The 17,238-nt window shown below is 41.6% G+C and overlaps 9 non-coding genes across 9 annotated transcripts; all 9 read right to left on the reverse strand.

The window, feature by feature from the left end:
- Positions 1-2,153: 2,153 nt before the first annotated feature.
- On the reverse strand, positions 2,154-2,226 carry TRNAV-CAC (transfer RNA valine (anticodon CAC)). Its single transcript has one exon. It is a non-coding gene; the product is annotated as a tRNA-Val (tRNA).
- Positions 2,227-2,498: 272 nt separating this feature from the next.
- On the reverse strand, positions 2,499-2,570 carry TRNAP-UGG (transfer RNA proline (anticodon UGG)). Its single transcript has one exon. It is a non-coding gene; the product is annotated as a tRNA-Pro (tRNA).
- A 4,367-nt stretch (positions 2,571-6,937) lies between these two features.
- On the reverse strand, positions 6,938-7,010 carry TRNAV-CAC (transfer RNA valine (anticodon CAC)). The gene has a single exon. It is a non-coding gene; the product is annotated as a tRNA-Val (tRNA).
- A 272-nt stretch (positions 7,011-7,282) lies between these two features.
- On the reverse strand, positions 7,283-7,354 carry TRNAP-UGG (transfer RNA proline (anticodon UGG)). Its single transcript has one exon. It is a non-coding gene; the product is annotated as a tRNA-Pro (tRNA).
- A 4,367-nt stretch (positions 7,355-11,721) lies between these two features.
- Positions 11,722-11,794, reverse strand: TRNAV-CAC (transfer RNA valine (anticodon CAC)). The gene has a single exon. It is a non-coding gene; the product is annotated as a tRNA-Val (tRNA).
- A 272-nt stretch (positions 11,795-12,066) lies between these two features.
- TRNAP-UGG (transfer RNA proline (anticodon UGG)) lies at positions 12,067-12,138 on the reverse strand. Its single transcript has one exon. It is a non-coding gene; the product is annotated as a tRNA-Pro (tRNA).
- Positions 12,139-14,118: 1,980 nt separating this feature from the next.
- Positions 14,119-14,191, reverse strand: TRNAV-CAC (transfer RNA valine (anticodon CAC)). The gene has a single exon. It is a non-coding gene; the product is annotated as a tRNA-Val (tRNA).
- A 2,314-nt stretch (positions 14,192-16,505) lies between these two features.
- Positions 16,506-16,578, reverse strand: TRNAV-CAC (transfer RNA valine (anticodon CAC)). Its single transcript has one exon. It is a non-coding gene; the product is annotated as a tRNA-Val (tRNA).
- Positions 16,579-16,850: 272 nt separating this feature from the next.
- On the reverse strand, positions 16,851-16,922 carry TRNAP-UGG (transfer RNA proline (anticodon UGG)). Its single transcript has one exon. It is a non-coding gene; the product is annotated as a tRNA-Pro (tRNA).
- Between the last annotated feature and the right edge of the window lie 316 nt (positions 16,923-17,238).

Raw genomic sequence — 17,238 nt, forward strand, 5'->3', positions numbered from 1 at the left:
AGGGCTGAAGCATGAGACTCTAGCAAAGAATTATCCACTACTGCAAAGAAAAAATTGATGTTGGTTTTGAAACGCAAACTTCAAAACAACTTGAAAAGAGTACCAAGAAAAGGGCTCGTCCGGGATTTGAACCCGGGACCTCACGCACCCAAAGCGAGAATCATACCCCTAGACCAACGAGCCCTCAAAATCCTCTTACCTCTCAAAAGCTAATACCGGCTCTAAGCCCGCAATGAAGATCATGCTGGTATCTTTATGATGCTTGGTCTGTGAAAACGCATGAAAGTCAGTCTCAACTTACCCTTTCTCAAACGATAGCACTATCATTTACAAGTGTCTCCTTTTATTCCGTCCCAGCTTTGGACACGTCTTACAGGAAGTCAGCCCTTATTTATATATTTCTGCAGTGGCTGAAGCTTAATGAGAAAGAGTAACAAGTTGTTCATAACAACATAAGAAACACATTGTGCATTTTCTCTCAAATACTCCTTCACTTTGTGCCAAAAGAAATACCAAGGTGAATACCTAGGCCACAGATTCAAGCTAAAGATCTTCCTGCTGAATGCAAGGCGCAATAAAAACTGCATATCGCTGGACTAAAGCATTCCTTGCATAGCCTCTAACATCATAACATAACTGAGCTGCTAGCAGCAAGCTAACCAATACCTTTCTGAAATGAGAATGACATGTGCTTATCTGCTCAATCAGTGCTCAATCAGGCGAGATTTAGAAAAGGTGGAAAGGGTCCAAGTGGATGCCCCTTCCTTTTTAGGGTGGGTCCTGCTGACTATCATAGGATTGCTTGTAAAAGTGGTCAGGGTCAGAGGAAAAGCTGCCAACACTTCTTAGCGTTCTCTATAGATGCAGCCATTTTCTGTGACTGTAATTTCGGCCTTTTCCCAGAAGTCTCTATTCTGCCTATGCAAATTAACAAAAGCAGTGCTTATTCCTCACTTGCTCAAATGTCCTTCCTGTCCAGAAAGCTCTGATTAAGCATGCTTATTTTCTTTTTCTGGGATATTTTAAATTGTTTCGCTGTCCAGTCTGTGGCAGTAGAAAGCTGCTTATGATGCCAGGTTTTGATGAATCCCCAAGGTACAAGTACAGAGGAATATATCAGTCTCTAGGATATGGAACTTTTAGCTAACACATCACAATATGTGATGCTTGCCAAGAAAACACTACATTCTGGAGCGCTGATGATCAGAACATTCTGCTCCTGAAGGATAGAAAAGACAGCTTGATTGAAATAAAGTCTGTTTATATTGACGCTCTCTCTCTCCCTATATATACATACATGCGTACACACACACACACAGGTATGTCATGCATTTCTTCAGATTTGTTTAAACCATTTACCATTTATTGGAGAATCCCTACTTTTCAAGTGACTGCAAATGAAGCCATCTCTGGCACTTTTTGTGCAAAGTAAGAGACACACATGACACCTTTTTATAAAAGTCATCGGTTTCTTTGTTACTGTGTACTTTCAAAGCATGGGGCTTTCACACGTCAGGTAAACCTGATTACCACTACACAACAAAAGCAGATGCAGCTTTCTTATCTATGTCGTGATAGAACAGTTGTGAATTGAGTAGAAGAAGGGCCCTGATGTGATACTTATTACATGCAGCCTGTAAGATAGTCAAACATGCAGGCTAAGAAGGAAGATGCAAATATCAATGTATTAGAAAAACACCTAAAGGCGAGTGATATGCTTTCATTCATGCATGGCTAGGAAAAATCGCCATACTGTTGCAAACATTCTTACACCACCAACTGGAAATAAATGATTCTGACATTAAACGTAAAGGTGACAATGCATTTGTATCATCACCTTGAGAAGGATCATCTTGGAATTGAGCCGAGGGCCTCTGCACTCAAAGCCAGAAACACTCCACTAAAATAAGATTCCTGTTGGTGCCAACAATTCTCCATGTTAATGCTTGTTCTAGGTGAGCAGTGAACCGATTGCAGGGCTCTTTTGAAAGCAAGGTCTGAGAACCAACAGATACATCCACACGCCGATTACTTTAGTGTTTTGAGAGAATTCCCTTTCTTGGAACGAGATTGCATGAAATAATCTTCAGGGCTTGGACAATTCCATGGCAAAACGGCACCTATCAACATTGTAGCCAACACAATATAACAACTGTTTCTGCCCGGTTTCGAACCAGGGACCTTTCGCGTGTGAGGCGAACGTGATAACCACTACACTACAGAAACAGATACCTACAGTTGATTTTTCTGTAATGAAACTGCTCCGAACTGGCTATTCCATGGGCCTCTGGCTTTAGATTTCTTTCATGCAACCTGCCCGACATCCCTAGCTGAACGCTCGTACATGCCATGCAAGACCAGATGTTTGGTATTAGCTCAGACTGGGCAGGGCTGAAGCATGAGACTCTAGCAAAGAATTATCCACTACTGCAAAGAAAAAATTGATGTTGGTTTTGAAACGCAAACTTCAAAACAACTTGAAAAGAGTACCAAGAAAAGGGCTCGTCCGGGATTTGAACCCGGGACCTCTCGCACCCAAAGCGAGAATCATACCCCTAGACCAACGAGCCCTCAAAATCCTCTTACCTCTCAAAAGCTAATACCGGCTCTAAGCCCGCAATGAAGATCATGCTGGTATCTTTATGATGCTTGGTCTGTGAATACGCATGAAAGTCAGTCTCAACTTACCCTTTCTCAAACGATAGCACTATCATTTACAAGTGTCTCCTTTTATTCCGTCCCAGCTTTGGACACGTCTTACAGGAAGTCAGCCCTTATTTATATATTTCTTCAGTGGCTGAAGCTTAATGAGAAAGAGTAACAAGTTGTTCATAACAACATAAGAAACACATTGTGCATTTTCTCTTAAATACTCCTTCACTTTGTGCCAAAAGAAATACCAAGGTGAATACCTAGGCCACAGATTCAAGCTAAAGATCTTCCTGCTGAATGCAAGGCGCAATAAAAACTGCATATCGCTGGACTAAAGCATTCCTTGCATAGCCTCTAACATCATAACATAACTGAGCTGCTAGCAGCAAGCTAACCAATACCTTTCTGAAATGAGAATGATATGTGCTTATCTGCTCAATCAGTGCTCAATCAGGCTCGATCAGGCGAGATTTAGAAAAGGTGGAAAGGGTCCAAGTGGATGCCCCTTCCTTTTTAGGGTGGGTCCTGCTGACTATCATAGGATTGCTTGTAAAAGTGGCCAGGGTCAGAGGAAAAGCTGCCAACACTTCTTAGCGTTCTCTATAGATGCAGCCATTTTCTGTGACTGTAATTTCGGCCTTTTCCCAGAAGTCTCTATTCTGCCTATGCAAATTAACAAAAGCAGTGCTTATTCCTCACTTGCTCAAATGTCCTTCCTGTCCAGAAAGCTCTGATTAAGCATGCTTATTTTCTTTTTCTGGGATATTTTAAATTGTTTCGCTGTCCAGTCTGTGGCAGTAGAAAGCTGCTTATGATGCCAGGTTTTGATGAATCCCCAAGGTACAAGTACAGAGGAATATATCAGTCTCTAGGATATGGAACTTTTAGCTAACACATCACAATATGTGATGCTTGCCAAGAAAACACTACATTCTGGAGCGCTGATGATCAGAACATTCTACTCCTGAAGGATAGAAAAGACAGCTTGATTGAAATAAAGTCTGTTTATATTGACGCTCTCTCTCTCCCTATATATACATACATGCATACACACACACACACAGGTATGTCATGCATTTCTTCAGATTTGTTTCAACCATTTACCATTTATTGGAGAATCCCTACTTTTCAAGTGACTGCAAATGAAGTCATCTCTGGCACTTTTTGTGCAAAGTAAGAGACACACATGACACCTTATTATAAAAGTCATCGGTTTCTTTGTTACTGTGTACTTTCAAAGCATGGGGCTTTCACACGTCAGGTAAACCTGATTACCACTACACAACAAAAGCAGATGCAGCTTTCTTATCTATGTCGTGATAGAACAGTTGTGAATTGAGTAGAAGAAGGGCCCTGATGTGATACTTATTACATGCAGCCTGTAAGATAGTCAAACATGCAGGCTAGGAAGGAAGATGCAAATATCAATGTATTAGAAAAACACCTAAAGGCGAGTGATATGCTTTCATTCATGCATGGCTAGGAAAAATCGCCATACTGTTGCAAACATTCTTACACCACCAACTGGAAATAAATGATTCTGACATTAAACGTAAAGGTGACAATGCATTTGTATCATCACCTTGAGAAGGATCATCTTGGAATTGAGCCGAGGGCCTCTGCACTCAAAGCCAGAAACACTCCACTAAAATAAGATTCCTGTTGGTGCCAACAATTCTCCATGTTAATGCTTGTTCTAGGTGAGCAGTGAACCGATTGCAGGGCTCTTTTGAAAGCAAGGTCTGAGAACCAACAGATACATCCACACGCCGATTACTTTAGTGTTTTGAGAGAATTCCCTTTCTTGGAACGAGATTGCATGAAATAATCTTCAGGGCTTGGACAATTCCATGGCAAAACGGCACCTATCAACATTGTAGCCAACACAATATAACAACTGTTTCTGCCCGGTTTCGAACCGGGGACCTTTCGCGTGTGAGGCGAACTTGATAACCACTACACTACAGAAACAGATACCTACAGTTGATTTTTCTGTAATGAAACTGCTCCGAACTGGCTATTCCATGGGCCTCTGGCTTTAGATTTCTTTCATGCAACCTGCCCGACATCCCTAGCTGAACGCTCGTACATGCCATGCAAGACCAGATGTTTGGTATTAGCTCAGACTGGGCAGGGCTGAAGCATGAGACTCTAGCAAAGAATTATCCACTACTGCAAAGAAAAAATTGATGTTGGTTTTGAAACGCAAACTTCAAAACAACTTGAAAAGAGTACCAAGAAAAGGGCTCGTCCGGGATTTGAACCCGGGACCTCACGCACCCAAAGCGAGAATCATACCCCTAGACCAACGAGCCCTCAAAATCCTCTTACCTCTCAAAAGCTAATACCGGCTCTAAGCCCGCAATGAAGATCATGCTGGTATCTTTATGATGCTTGGTCTGTGAAAACGCATGAAAGTCAGTCTCAACTTACCCTTTCTCAAACGATAGCACTATCATTTACAAGTGTCTCCTTTTATTCCGTCCCAGCTTTGGACACGTCTTACAGGAAGTCAGCCCTTATTTATATATTTCTGCAGTGGCTGAAGCTTAATGAGAAAGAGTAACAAGTTGTTCATAACAACATAAGAAACACATTGTGCATTTTCTCTCAAATACTCCTTCACTTTGTGCCAAAAGAAATACCAAGGTGAATACCTAGGCCACAGATTCAAGCTAAAGATCTTCCTGCTGAATGCAAGGCGCAATAAAAACTGCATATCGCTGGACTAAAGCATTCCTTGCATAGCCTCTAACATCATAACATAACTGAGCTGCTAGCAGCAAGCTAACCAATACCTTTCTGAAATGAGAATGACATGTGCTTATCTGCTCAATCAGTGCTCAATCAGGCGAGATTTAGAAAAGGTGGAAAGGGTCCAAGTGGATGCCCCTTCCTTTTTAGGGTGGGTCCTGCTGACTATCATAGGATTGCTTGTAAAAGTGGTCAGGGTCAGAGGAAAAGCTGCCAACACTTCTTAGCGTTCTCTATAGATGCAGCCATTTTCTGTGACTGTAATTTCGGCCTTTTCCCAGAAGTCTCTATTCTGCCTATGCAAATTAACAAAAGCAGTGCTTATTCCTCACTTGCTCAAATGTCCTTCCTGTCCAGAAAGCTCTGATTAAGCATGCTTATTTTCTTTTTCTGGGATATTTTAAATTGTTTCGCTGTCCAGTCTGTGGCAGTAGAAAGCTGCTTATGATGCCAGGTTTTGATGAATCCCCAAGGTACAAGTACAGAGGAATATATCAGTCTCTAGGATATGGAACTTTTAGCTAACACATCACAATATGTGATGCTTGCCAAGAAAACACTACATTCTGGAGCGCTGATGATCAGAACATTCTGCTCCTGAAGGATAGAAAAGACAGCTTGATTGAAATAAAGTCTGTTTATATTGACGCTCTCTCTCTCCCTATATATACATACATGCGTACACACACACACACAGGTATGTCATGCATTTCTTCAGATTTGTTTAAACCATTTACCATTTATTGGAGAATCCCTACTTTTCAAGTGACTGCAAATGAAGCCATCTCTGGCACTTTTTGTGCAAAGTAAGAGACACACATGACACCTTTTTATAAAAGTCATCGGTTTCTTTGTTACTGTGTACTTTCAAAGCATGGGGCTTTCACACGTCAGGTAAACCTGATTACCACTACACAACAAAAGCAGATGCAGCTTTCTTATCTATGTCGTGATAGAACAGTTGTGAATTGAGTAGAAGAAGGGCCCTGATGTGATACTTATTACATGCAGCCTGTAAGATAGTCAAACATGCAGGCTAAGAAGGAAGATGCAAATATCAATGTATTAGAAAAACACCTAAAGGCGAGTGATATGCTTTCATTCATGCATGGCTAGGAAAAATCGCCATACTGTTGCAAACATTCTTACACCACCAACTGGAAATAAATGATTCTGACATTAAACGTAAAGGTGACAATGCATTTGTATCATCACCTTGAGAAGGATCATCTTGGAATTGAGCCGAGGGCCTCTGCACTCAAAGCCAGAAACACTCCACTAAAATAAGATTCCTGTTGGTGCCAACAATTCTCCATGTTAATGCTTGTTCTAGGTGAGCAGTGAACCGATTGCAGGGCTCTTTTGAAAGCAAGGTCTGAGAACCAACAGATACATCCACACGCCGATTACTTTAGTGTTTTGAGAGAATTCCCTTTCTTGGAACGAGATTGCATGAAATAATCTTCAGGGCTTGGACAATTCCATGGCAAAACGGCACCTATCAACATTGTAGCCAACACAATATAACAACTGTTTCTGCCCGGTTTCGAACCGGGGACCTTTCGCGTGTGAGGCGAACGTGATAACCACTACACTACAGAAACAGATACCTACAGTTGATTTTTCTGTAATGAAACTGCTCCGAACTGGCTATTCCATGGGCCTCTGGCTTTAGATTTCTTTCATGCAACCTGCCCGACATCCCTAGCTGAACGCTCGTACATGCCATGCAAGACCAGATGTTTGGTATTAGCTCAGACTGGGCAGGGCTGAAGCATGAGACTCTAGCAAAGAATTATCCACTACTGCAAAGAAAAAATTGATGTTGGTTTTGAAACGCAAACTTCAAAACAACTTGAAAAGAGTACCAAGAAAAGGGCTCGTCCGGGATTTGAACCCGGGACCTCTCGCACCCAAAGCGAGAATCATACCCCTAGACCAACGAGCCCTCAAAATCCTCTTACCTCTCAAAAGCTAATACCGGCTCTAAGCCCGCAATGAAGATCATGCTGGTATCTTTATGATGCTTGGTCTGTGAATACGCATGAAAGTCAGTCTCAACTTACCCTTTCTCAAACGATAGCACTATCATTTACAAGTGTCTCCTTTTATTCCGTCCCAGCTTTGGACACGTCTTACAGGAAGTCAGCCCTTATTTATATATTTCTTCAGTGGCTGAAGCTTAATGAGAAAGAGTAACAAGTTGTTCATAACAACATAAGAAACACATTGTGCATTTTCTCTTAAATACTCCTTCACTTTGTGCCAAAAGAAATACCAAGGTGAATACCTAGGCCACAGATTCAAGCTAAAGATCTTCCTGCTGAATGCAAGGCACAATAAAAACTGCATATCGCTGGACTAAAGCATTCCTTGCATAGCCTCTAACATCATAACATAACTGAGCTGCTAGCAGCAAGCTAACCAATACCTTTCTGAAATGAGAATGATATGTGCTTATCTGCTCAATCAGTGCTCAATCAGGCTCGATCAGGCGAGATTTAGAAAAGGTGGAAAGGGTCCAAGTGGATGCCCCTTCCTTTTTAGGGTGGGTCCTGCTGACTATCATAGGATTGCTTGTAAAAGTGGCCAGGGTCAGAGGAAAAGCTGCCAACACTTCTTAGCGTTCTCTATAGATGCAGCCATTTTCTGTGACTGTAATTTCGGCCTTTTCCCAGAAGTCTCTATTCTGCCTATGCAAATTAACAAAAGCAGTGCTTATTCCTCACTTGCTCAAATGTCCTTCCTGTCCAGAAAGCTCTGATTAAGCATGCTTATTTTCTTTTTCTGGGATATTTTAAATTGTTTCGCTGTCCAGTCTGTGGCAGTAGAAAGCTGCTTATGATGCCAGGTTTTGATGAATCCCCAAGGTACAAGTACAGAGGAATATATCAGTCTCTAGGATATGGAACTTTTAGCTAACACATCACAATATGTGATGCTTGCCAAGAAAACACTACATTCTGGAGCGCTGATGATCAGAACATTCTACTCCTGAAGGATAGAAAAGACAGCTTGATTGAAATAAAGTCTGTTTATATTGACGCTCTCTCTCTCCCTATATATACATACATGCATACACACACACACACAGGTATGTCATGCATTTCTTCAGATTTGTTTCAACCATTTACCATTTATTGGAGAATCCCTACTTTTCAAGTGACTGCAAATGAAGTCATCTCTGGCACTTTTTGTGCAAAGTAAGAGACACACATGACACCTTATTATAAAAGTCATCGGTTTCTTTGTTACTGTGTACTTTCAAAGCATGGGGCTTTCACACGTCAGGTAAACCTGATTACCACTACACAACAAAAGCAGATGCAGCTTTCTTATCTATGTCGTGATAGAACAGTTGTGAATTGAGTAGAAGAAGGGCCCTGATGTGATACTTATTACATGCAGCCTGTAAGATAGTCAAACATGCAGGCTAGGAAGGAAGATGCAAATATCAATGTATTAGAAAAACACCTAAAGGCGAGTGATATGCTTTCATTCATGCATGGCTAGGAAAAATCGCCATACTGTTGCAAACATTCTTACACCACCAACTGGAAATAAATGATTCTGACATTAAACGTAAAGGTGACAATGCATTTGTATCATCACCTTGAGAAGGATCATCTTGGAATTGAGCCGAGGGCCTCTGCACTCAAAGCCAGAAACACTCCACTAAAATAAGATTCCTGTTGGTGCCAACAATTCTCCATGTTAATGCTTGTTCTAGGTGAGCAGTGAACCGATTGCAGGGCTCTTTTGAAAGCAAGGTCTGAGAACCAACAGATACATCCACACGCCGATTACTTTAGTGTTTTGAGAGAATTCCCTTTCTTGGAACGAGATTGCATGAAATAATCTTCAGGGCTTGGACAATTCCATGGCAAAACGGCACCAATCAACATTGTAGCCAACACAATATAACAACTGTTTCTGCCCGGTTTCGAACCGGGGACCTTTCGCGTGTGAGGCGAACTTGATAACCACTACACTACAGAAACAGATACCTACAGTTGATTTTTCTGTAATGAAACTGCTCCGAACTGGCTATTCCATGGGCCTCTGGCTTTAGATTTCTTTCATGCAACCTGCCCGACATCCCTAGCTGAACGCTCGTACATGCCATGCAAGACCAGATGTTTGGTATTAGCTCAGACTGGGCAGGGCTGAAGCATGAGACTCTAGCAAAGAATTATCCACTACTGCAAAGAAAAAATTGATGTTGGTTTTGAAACGCAAACTTCAAAACAACTTGAAAAGAGTACCAAGAAAAGGGCTCGTCCGGGATTTGAACCCGGGACCTCACGCACCCAAAGCGAGAATCATACCCCTAGACCAACGAGCCCTCAAAATCCTCTTACCTCTCAAAAGCTAATACCGGCTCTAAGCCCGCAATGAAGATCATGCTGGTATCTTTATGATGCTTGGTCTGTGAAAACGCATGAAAGTCAGTCTCAACTTACCCTTTCTCAAACGATAGCACTATCATTTACAAGTGTCTCCTTTTATTCCGTCCCAGCTTTGGACACGTCTTACAGGAAGTCAGCCCTTATTTATATATTTCTGCAGTGGCTGAAGCTTAATGAGAAAGAGTAACAAGTTGTTCATAACAACATAAGAAACACATTGTGCATTTTCTCTCAAATACTCCTTCACTTTGTGCCAAAAGAAATACCAAGGTGAATACCTAGGCCACAGATTCAAGCTAAAGATCTTCCTGCTGAATGCAAGGCGCAATAAAAACTGCATATCGCTGGACTAAAGCATTCCTTGCATAGCCTCTAACATCATAACATAACTGAGCTGCTAGCAGCAAGCTAACCAATACCTTTCTGAAATGAGAATGACATGTGCTTATCTGCTCAATCAGTGCTCAATCAGGCGAGATTTAGAAAAGGTGGAAAGGGTCCAAGTGGATGCCCCTTCCTTTTTAGGGTGGGTCCTGCTGACTATCATAGGATTGCTTGTAAAAGTGGTCAGGGTCAGAGGAAAAGCTGCCAACACTTCTTAGCGTTCTCTATAGATGCAGCCATTTTCTGTGACTGTAATTTCGGCCTTTTCCCAGAAGTCTCTATTCTGCCTATGCAAATTAACAAAAGCAGTGCTTATTCCTCACTTGCTCAAATGTCCTTCCTGTCCAGAAAGCTCTGATTAAGCATGCTTATTTTCTTTTTCTGGGATATTTTAAATTGTTTCGCTGTCCAGTCTGTGGCAGTAGAAAGCTGCTTATGATGCCAGGTTTTGATGAATCCCCAAGGTACAAGTACAGAGGAATATATCAGTCTCTAGGATATGGAACTTTTAGCTAACACATCACAATATGTGATGCTTGCCAAGAAAACACTACATTCTGGAGCGCTGATGATCAGAACATTCTGCTCCTGAAGGATAGAAAAGACAGCTTGATTGAAATAAAGTCTGTTTATATTGATGCTCTCTCTCTCCCTATATATACATACATGCGTACACACACACACACAGGTATGTCATGCATTTCTTCAGATTTGTTTAAACCATTTACCATTTATTGGAGAATCCCTACTTTTCAAGTGACTGCAAATGAAGCCATCTCTGGCACTTTTTGTGCAAAGTAAGAGACACACATGACACCTTTTTATAAAAGTCATCGGTTTCTTTGTTACTGTGTACTTTCAAAGCATGGGGCTTTCACACGTCAGGTAAACCTGATTACCACTACACAACAAAAGCAGATGCAGCTTTCTTATCTATGTCGTGATAGAACAGTTGTGAATTGAGTAGAAGAAGGGCCCTGATGTGATACTTATTACATGCAGCCTGTAAGATAGTCAAACATGCAGGCTAAGAAGGAAGATGCAAATATCAATGTATTAGAAAAACACCTAAAGGCGAGTGATATGCTTTCATTCATGCATGGCTAGGAAAAATCGCCATACTGTTGCAAACATTCTTACACCACCAACTGGAAATAAATGATTCTGACATTAAACGTAAAGGTGACAATGCATTTGTATCATCACCTTGAGAAGGATCATCTTGGAATTGAGCCGAGGGCCTCTGCACTCAAAGCCAGAAACACTCCACTAAAATAAGATTCCTGTTGGTGCCAACAATTCTCCATGTTAATGCTTGTTCTAGGTGAGCAGTGAACCGATTGCAGGGCTCTTTTGAAAGCAAGGTCTGAGAACCAACAGATACATCCACACGCCGATTACTTTAGTGTTTTGAGAGAATTCCCTTTCTTGGAACGAGATTGCATGAAATAATCTTCAGGGCTTGGACAATTCCATGGCAAAACGGCACCTATCAACATTGTAGCCAACACAATATAACAACTGTTTCTGCCCGGTTTCGAACCAGGGACCTTTCGCGTGTGAGGCGAACGTGATAACCACTACACTACAGAAACAGATACCTACAGTTGATTTTTCTGTAATGAAACTGCTCCGAACTGGCTATTCCATGGGCCTCTGGCTTTAGATTTCTTTCATGCAACCTGCCCGACATCCCTAGCTGAACGCTCGTACATGCCATGCAAGACCAGATGTTTGGTATTAGCTCAGACTGGGCAGGGCTGAAGCATGAGACTCTAGCAAAGAATTATCCACTACTGCAAAGAAAAAATTGATGTTGGTTTTGAAACGCAAACTTCAAAACAACTTGAAAAGAGTACCAAGAAAAGGGCTCGTCCGGGATTTGAACCCGGGACCTCTCGCACCCAAAGCGAGAATCATACCCCTAGACCAACGAGCCCTCAAAATCCTCTTACCTCTCAAAAGCTAATACCGGCTCTAAGCCCGCAATGAAGATCATGCTGGTATCTTTATGATGCTTGGTCTGTGAATACGCATGAAAGTCAGTCTCAACTTACCCTTTCTCAAACCATAGCACTATCATTTACAAGTGTCTCCTTTTATTCCGTCCCAGCTTTGGACACGTCTTACAGGAAGTCAGCCCTTATTTATATATTTCTTCAGTGGCTGAAGCTTAATGAGAAAGAGTAACAAGTTGTTCATAACAACATAAGAAACACATTGTGCATTTTCTCTTAAATACTCCTTCACTTTGTGCCAAAAGAAATACCAAGGTGAATACCTAGGCCACAGATTCAAGCTAAAGATCTTCCTGCTGAATGCAAGGCGCAATAAAAACTGCATATCGCTGGACTAAAGCATTCCTTGCATAGCCTCTAACATCATAACATAACTGAGCTGCTAGCAGCAAGCTAACCAATACCTTTCTGAAATGAGAATGATATGTGCTTATCTGCTCAATCAGTGCTCAATCAGGCTCGATCAGGCGAGATTTAGAAAAGGTGGAAAGGGTCCAAGTGGATGCCCCTTCCTTTTTAGGGTGGGTCCTGCTGACTATCATAGGATTGCTTGTAAAAGTGGTCAGGGTCAGAGGAAAAGCTGCCAACACTTCTTAGCGTTCTCTATAGATGCAGCCATTTTCTGTGACTGTAATTTCGGCCTTTTCCCAGAAGTCTCTATTCTGCCTATGCAAATTAACAAAAGCAGTGCTTATTCCTCACTTGCTCAAAGGTCCTTCCTGTCCAGAAAGCTCTGATTAAGCATGCTTATTTTCTTTTTCTGGGATATTTTAAATTGTTTCGCTGTCCAGTCTGTGGCAGTAGAAAGCTGCTTATGATGCCAGGTTTTGATGAATCCCCAAGGTACAAGTACAGAGGAATATATCAGTCTCTAGGATATGGAACTTTTAGCTAACACATCACAATATGTGATGCTTGCCAAGAAAACACTACATTCTGGAGCGCTGATGATCAGAACATTCTGCTCCTGAAGGATAGAAAAGACAGCTTGATTGAAATAAAGTCTGTTTATATTGACGCTCTCTCTCTCCCTATATATACATACATGCGTACACACACACACACAGGTATGTCATGCATTTCTTCAGATTTGTTTCAACCATTTACCATTTATTGGAGAATCCCTACTTTTCAAGTGACTGCAAATGAAGTCATCTCTGGCACTTTTTGTGCAAAGTAAGAGACGCACATGACACCTTTTTATAAAAGTCATCGGTTTCTTTGTTACTGTGTACTTTCAAAGCATGGGGCTTTCACACGTCAGGTAAACCTGATTACCACTACACAACAAAAGCAGATGCAGCTTTCTTATCTATGTCGTGATAGAACAGTTGTGAATTGAGTAGAAGAAGGGCCCTGATGTGATACTTATTACATGCAGCCTGTAAGATAGTCAAACATGCAGGCTAGGAAGGAAGATGCAAATATCAATGTATTAGAAAAACACCTAAAGGCGAGTGATATGCTTTCATTCATGCATGGCTAGGAAAAATCGCCATACTGTTGCAAACATTCTTACACCACCAACTGGAAATAAATGATTCTGACATTAAACGTAAAGGTGACAATGCATTTGTATCATCACCTTGAGAAGGATCATCTTGGAATTGAGCCGAGGGCCTCTGCACTCAAAGCCAGAAACACTCCACTAAAATAAGATTCCTGTTGGTGCCAACAATTCTCCATGTTAATGCTTGTTCTAGGTGAGCAGTGAACCGATTGCAGGGCTCTTTTGAAAGCAAGGTCTGAGAACCAACAGATACATCCACACGCCGATTACTTTAGTGTTTTGAGAGAATTCCCTTTCTTGGAACGAGATTGCATGAAATAATCTTCAGGGCTTGGACAATTCCATGGCAAAACGGCACCTATCAACATTGTAGCCAACACAATATAACAACTGTTTCTGCCCGGTTTCGAACCGGGGACCTTTCGCGTGTGAGGCGAACGTGATAACCACTACACTACAGAAACAGATACCTACAGTTGATTTTTCTGTAATGAAACTGCTCCGAACTGGCTATTCCATGGGCCTCTGGCTTTAGATTTCTTTCATGCAACCTGCCCGACATCCCTAGCTGAACGCTCGTACATGCCATGCAAGACCAGATGTTTGGTATTAGCTCAGACTGGGCAGGGCTGAAGCATGAGACTCTAGCAAAGAATTATCCACTACTGCAAAGAAAAAATTGATGTTGGTTTTGAAACGCAAACTTCAAAACAACTTGAAAAGAGTACCAAGAAAAGGGCTCGTCCGGGATTTGAACCCGGGACCTCACGCACCCAAAGCGAGAATCATACCCCTAGACCAACGAGCCCTCAAAATCCTCTTACCTCTCAAAAGCTAATACCGGCTCTAAGCCCGCAATGAAGATCATGCTGGTATCTTTATGATGCTTGGTCTGTGAAAACGCATGAAAGTCAGTCTCAACTTACCCTTTCTCAAACGATAGCACTATCATTTACAAGTGTCTCCTTTTATTCCGTCCCAGCTTTGGACACGTCTTACAGGAAGTCAGCCCTTATTTATATATTTCTGCAGTGGCTGAAGCTTAATGAGAAAGAGTAACAAGTTGTTCATAACAACATAAGAAACACATTGTGCATTTTCTCTCAAATACTCCTTCACTTTGTGCCAAAAGAAATACCAAGGTGAATACCTAGGCCACAGATTCAAGCTAAAGATCTTCCTGCTGAATGCAAGGCGCAATAAAAACTGCATATCGCTGGACTAAAGCATTCCTTGCATAGCCTCTAACATCATAACATAACTGAGCTGCTAGCAGCAAGCTAACCAATACCTTTCTGAAATGAGAATGACATGTGCTTATCTGCTCAATCAGTGCTCAATCAGGCGAGATTTAGAAAAGGTGGAAAGGGTCCAAGTGGATGCCCCTTCCTTTTTAGGGTGGGTCCTGCTGACTATCATAGGATTGCTTGTAAAAGTGGTCAGGGTCAGAGGAAAAGCTGCCAACACTTCTTAGCGTTCTCTATAGATGCAGCCATTTTCTGTGACTGTAATTTCGGCCTTTTCCCAGAAGTCTCTATTCTGCCTATGCAAATTAACAAAAGCAGTGCTTATTCCTCACTTGCTCAAATGTCCTTCCTGTCCAGAAAGCTCTGATTAAGCATGCTTATTTTCTTTTTCTGGGATATTTTAAATTGTTTCGCTGTCCAGTCTGTGGCAGTAGAAAGCTGCTTATGATGCCAGGTTTTGATGAATCCCCAAGGTACAAGTACAGAGGAATATATCAGTCTCTAGGATATGGAACTTTTAGCTAACACATCACAATATGTGATGCTTGCCAAGAAAACACTACATTCTGGAGCGCTGATGATCAGAACATTCTGCTCCTGAAGGATAGAAAAGACAGCTTGATTGAAATAAAGTCTGTTTATATTGACGCTCTCTCTCTCCCTATATATACATACATGCGTACACACACACACACAGGTATGTCATGCATTTCTTCAGATTTGTTTAAACCATTTACCATTTATTGGAGAATCCCTACTTTTCAAGTGACTGCAAATGAAGCCATCTCTGGCACTTTTTGTGCAAAGTAAGAGACACACATGACACCTTTTTATAAAAGTCATCGGTTTCTTTGTTACTGTGTACTTTCAAAGCATGGGGCTTTCACACGTCAGGTAAACCTGATTACCACTACACAACAAAAGCAGATGCAGCTTTCTTATCTATGTCGTGATAGAACAGTTGTGAATTGAGTAGAAGAAGGGCCCTGATGTGATACTTATTACATGCAGCCTGTAAGATAGTCAAACATGCAGGCTAAGAAGGAAGATGCAAATATCAATGTATTAGAAAAACACCTAAAGGCGAGTGATATGCTTTCATTCATGCATGGCTAGGAAAAATCGCCATACTGTTGCAAACATTCTTACACCACCAACTGGAAATAAATGATTCTGACATTAAACGTAAAGGTGACAATGCATTTGTATCATCACCTTGAGAAGGATCATCTTGGAATTGAGCCGAGGGCCTCTGCACTCAAAGCCAGAAACACTCCACTAAAATAAGATTCCTGTTGGTGCCAACAATTCTCCATGTTAATGCTTGTTCTAGGTGAGCAGTGAACCGATTGCAGGGCTCTTTTGAAAGCAAGGTCTGAGAACCAACAGATACATCCACACGCCGATTACTTTAGTGTTTTGAGAGAATTCCCTTTCTTGGAACGAGATTGCATGAAATAATCTTCAGGGCTTGGACAATTCCATGGCAAAACGGCACCTATCAACATTGTAGCCAACACAATATAACAACTGTTTCTGCCCGGTTTCGAACCAGGGACCTTTCGCGTGTGAGGCGAACGTGATAACCACTACACTACAGAAACAGATACCTACAGTTGATTTTTCTGTAATGAAACTGCTCCGAACTGGCTATTCCATGGGCCTCTGGCTTTAGATTTCTTTCATGCAACCTGCCCGACATCCCTAGCTGAACGCTCGTACATGCCATGCAAGACCAGATGTTTGGTATTAGCTCAGACTGGGCAGGGCTGAAGCATGAGACTCTAGCAAAGAATTATCCACTACTGCAAAGAAAAAATTGATGTTGGTTTTGAAACGCAAACTTCAAAACAACTTGAAAAGAGTACCAAGAAAAGGGCTCGTCCGGGATTTGAACCCGGGACCTCTCGCACCCAAAGCGAGAATCATACCCCTAGACCAACGAGCCCTCAAAATCCTCTTACCTCTCAAAAGCTAATACCGGCTCTAAGCCCGCAATGAAGATCATGCTGGTATCTTTATGATGCTTGGTCTGTGAATACGCATGAAAGTCAGTCTCAACTTACCCTTTCTCAAACGATAGCACTATCATTTACAAGTGTCTCCTTTTATTCCGTCCCAGCTTTGGACACGTCTTACAGGAAGTCAGCCCTTATTTATATATTTCTTCAGTGGCTGAAGCTTAATGAGAAAGAGTAACAAGTTGTTCATAACAACATAAGAAACACATTGTGCATTTTCTCTTAAATACTCCTTCACTTTGT

This window comes from Triturus cristatus, chromosome 8, assembly GCF_964204655.1.
Source record: "Triturus cristatus chromosome 8, aTriCri1.1, whole genome shotgun sequence".
Lineage (NCBI taxonomy): Eukaryota > Metazoa > Chordata > Amphibia > Caudata > Salamandridae > Triturus > Triturus cristatus.